This window comes from Gouania willdenowi, unplaced genomic scaffold (genome assembly GCF_900634775.1).
Source record: "Gouania willdenowi unplaced genomic scaffold, fGouWil2.1 scaffold_245_arrow_ctg1, whole genome shotgun sequence".
In the NCBI taxonomy this organism is placed as follows: Eukaryota; Metazoa; Chordata; class Actinopteri; order Blenniiformes; family Gobiesocidae; genus Gouania; species Gouania willdenowi.
This window is the reverse complement of record NW_021145002.1, coordinates 20,092-24,183: the sequence shown is the minus strand read 5'-3', so window position 1 is coordinate 24,183 and position 4,092 is coordinate 20,092. Positions and strand designations below refer to the sequence as shown.

The window sequence follows — 4,092 nt, the reverse complement described above, 5'->3', positions numbered from 1 at the left end:
TGGGTGGCACGTGGTGGGTGCTGTGGAATGCGCAGCGGGGAGGGGCCATTAGATGTTTTCTTGTAGGTAGAGGCTTAGAAGAAGGACAAAAACGTATGCTTGAATTATGGCGACGGCGATTTCTAAGAGGGTGAGGGCGAAAAGGAGAAGGGCGGTGAGGAAGGCAACGGAGGGTATAAGGGGCAGTAGCACGAAGACTGCGGTGGCGATTAGTTGGATTAGGAGGTGCCCTGCTGTTAAGTTGGCGGTCAGCCGGACGCCTAAGGCGAGGGGGCGGATAAAAAGGCTAATGGTTTCGATGATAATGAGAATGGGAATGAGCAGTGTGGGGGTGCCTTCTGGCAGGAGATGAACTAATGCGTGTGTTGGTTGAGTACGGAGACCGAGAATTACGGTGGCCAATCAGGCGGGAACCGCTAGGCCCATGTTTAAAGATAGCTGGGTGGTGGGGGTAAAGGTATAAGGAAAGATGCCAAGCAGGTTTAGGGTAATAAGAAAGAGTATTAGAGAGGTCAGTATTAAGGCTCATTTGTGAGCGGGGAAGGCCAAGGGCAGGAGGAGTTGACTTGTGTATCGTGCCAGGGCTCAGGCTTGCAGGGTGGGAAGGCGGCTATTGAGTCAGTGGGCAGGGGGTTTGGGGTAAAGTGCCCAAGGTAAAAGGAAGGCCAAGCCTATTAGAGGGATGCCTAAGAGTGAGGGGCTTAGGAAGTGGTCAAAAAAGTTTAAAGCCATTGTCAGTTGTAAGGTTGGGTTTTAGGGAGCTCAGAGTCCTGAGGGGCGGGCTCATTGGGGAGTGCGTGGGCTAAAACTTTAACGGGGATCAAAGTGAGGAGAATACACCAAGAGAAAAGAAGGATGGCAAAGAAAGGGCTGGGGTTAAGTTGCGGCATTCTCGCTAAGGGTGATGAGGGGTCACCAATCTTTAGCTTAAAAGGCTAATGCTGTGTCCTATTTAGCTTCTTAGCGGGGTTATGAAGAGAGGTTTTTACGAGCGGGGGCGTAAAAGAGGGGGCGTTTTTCAGTCTATGACAGGGGCTGTTGGATTTGAACGAATGCGGGCTCTTCGAAGGTGTGGTAGGGTGGGGGACATCCGTGTAGTCATTCAATGTTGGTTTGGGTGAGCTCTATTGAGGCGACCTCTCGTTTGGCTGCGAAGGCTTCTCAAATAATAAAGAGGAATATGATTACAGCGATTAAAGAGATTAGGGAGCCAATGGAGGATACTGTATTTCAGAGGGTGTAGGCATCCGGGTAGTCAGAGTATCGTCGAGGTATGCCAGCCAGGCCTAAGAAGTGCTGGGGGAAGAAAGTGAGGTTGACGCCAAGGAATATTACGCCAAAGTGAATCTTAGTTCATGTGGAGTGTAAAGTATAGCCTGAGAACAGGGGGAATCAGTGAACGAAGGCCGCTATAATAGCGAAGACAGCACCTATTGAGAGGACGTAATGGAAGTGGGCAACAACGTAATACGTGTCGTGTAAAACGATGTCAAGGGAGGAGTTGGCTAGTACAATGCCAGTAAGCCCTCCCACTGTGAACAGGAAAATAAAGCCGAGGGCTCATAATAGGGGGGTGTCCCACTTAATAGTGCCTCCGTGGAGGGTGGCTAGTCAGCTAAATACTTTTACCCCTGTGGGAATTGCAATAATTATGGTAGCTGAGGTGAAGTATGCTCGGGTGTCAACATCTATGCCTACGGTAAATATGTGGTGAGCCCATACGATGAAGCCTAATAGGCCGATGGCTATCATTGCCCAGACTATGCCCATGTACCCGAAAGGTTCTTTCTTCCCGGAGTAGTAAGCAACAATGTGAGAAATCATGCCGAATCCGGGGAGAATAAGGATATACACCTCAGGGTGACCAAAGAATCAGAAAAGGTGTTGGTATAGGATGGGGTCTCCTCCTCCAGCAGGGTCAAAAAAGGTTGTGTTGAGGTTTCGGTCTGTGAGAAGTATCGTGATTGCTGCTGCGAGGACGGGAAGGGAAAGTAAGAGGAGGACAGCAGTAATTAGGACTGCTCAAACAAAGAGGGGTGTTTGATATTGTGAGATAGCAGGGGGCTTCATATTGATGATTGTGGTAATAAAATTAATAGCCCCTAAAATAGAAGAAACCCCCGCGAGGTGAAGAGAAAAGATTGTGAGGTCCACGGAGGCGCCGGCGTGGGCGAGGTTGCCGGAGAGGGGAGGGTAGACAGTCCAGCCTGTTCCTGCCCCTGCTTCTACGCCAGAAGAGGCTAAGAGGAGGAGAAAAGAAGGGGGAAGAAGTCAAAAGCTTATGTTGTTTATTCGTGGGAAGGCTATGTCTGGGGCCCCGATTATTAGGGGGATAAGCCAGTTTCCAAAGCCTCCAATTATGATAGGTATCACTATGAAGAAGATTATTACAAAAGCATGGGCGGTAACAATAACATTGTAGATCTGGTCGTCTCCCAGGAGGGCCCCGGGCTGACTGAGCTCTGCTCGAATTAATAAGCTTAAGGCAGTGCCGACTATGCCGGCTCAGGCACCAAAGATAAGGTAGAGGGTGCCGATGTCTTTATGGTTGGTGGAAAAAAATCAACGTGTGATGGCCACAGGTAAAATGGCTGACAAAAGCGGCGGGTTGTAGCCCCGTGGATAGAGGTTTAAGCCCTTTTTTTATCAGGCGGGGGCTCGGAGCATGAAGAAGTCCGGGGTCCAAGGCTTTGGCTTAATTAAAGCGCCTGTTTTGCGTGCAGGAGATGTGAGTTAATATCTTGCAAGCCTTAGAGAGGAGGGACGTGGCCTCGGGCAGCCCCCCCCCCCCCCCCCCCCCTAAACCTGTCGGGGCTTTCCCCCGCCTTTTACTCGGCAGGCGGGGGAAAGTAGGTACTGTCCGGGGAAGGGGAAAGCTGGGGATAGCTGAGGGGGGGCTAGGGGAAAGGGGCGTGGGTGAGCAGGAGCTGAGGGGGTTCCACCCTCACTTGGGGCTTTGAAGGCCCCGGGTCTGGTTAGCCTAAGCTTCTAAAGCAAAGTGAGTGTGGCTAGGGCAGGGAGGAGGGGAAGTAAAAGCAGAGAGAGGGTAAAGGAAAGGGCAAGAGGGGTGGAGGAAAGGAGGTGGGGGCTTGCTCAGGCTGTAAGAGCGGAGGTTAGGGAGGGAGAGGAGGTGAGGGTTGAGGCGTAGGAGAGGCGGAGGTAGAAGTACAAGCTGAGTAATGCTGCGAGGGCGGCGAAGGTTGCCGTGAGGGATAGGCCTTGCTTGGTTAATTCTTGTAGAATTAGCCATTTGGGGGTGAAGCCAGTGAGTGGGGGGAGGCCTCCGAGGGAGAGGAGGGTGAGGGGTATTAAGCAGGTGAGAGCGGGGGCTTTGGCCCAGGAGAGGGCGAGAGTGTTAACGGTCTTGGTGTTGCAGTGCATAAAGACAAGAAATAATGCGGAGGTCAAGGGGATATAAAGGGCCAGAGCTAGTCAGGTGAGGGAGGGTATATACTGGGCCACTAAAAGTATCCACCCCAGGTGGGCTACGGAAGAATAAGCAAGGATCTTACGGAGTTGTGTTTGGCTGAGGCCGCCTCAGCCTCCAACGAGGATAGAGAGCAGGCCCAGGGTGATGAGGAGGAGGGAGGGTCCCGGTTGTACTTGGATCAGGATTGCAAAGGGGGCTAGTTTTTGTCATGTAGATAAGACAAGGCCGGTGGCGAGGTCAAGGCCCTGTAGTACGTCTGGCAACCAGGCATGTAAGGGGGCCAGGCCCAGTTTTAAGCAGAGGGCGAGGGTCAGAAAGAGCGTGGGAAGGGCGTGTGAGGTTTGTGTGAGGCTTCATTGGCCGGAGAGTCAGGCGTCTGTGGTGGTTGCAAATAGAATTATAGCGGCGGCGGTTGCTTGAATAAGAAAATATTTGGTAGTGGCTTCGACGCTGCGGGGGTGGTGAAGGCGTGCTATTAAAGGTAAAATCGCGAGTGTGTTGACTTCTAGTCCTAGTCAGGCGAGAAACCAGTGGGAGGCGGAGAACACAATTGTGGTGCCCAGGCCAAGGGCGAGAAGGAAGGCGGCGAGAATATGGGGGCTCATTAGCAGAGGCGGGGGTTCAACCAACATGTTTGGGGTATGGGCCCAAAAGCTTATTTA

General features: G+C 52.2%; 1 pseudogene; it reads right to left on the bottom strand.

Annotated features, from left to right (window-relative positions):
- Positions 1 to 966: 966 nt before the first annotated feature.
- LOC114459058 (NADH-ubiquinone oxidoreductase chain 2-like) lies at positions 967 to 4,092 on the bottom strand (annotated as a pseudogene).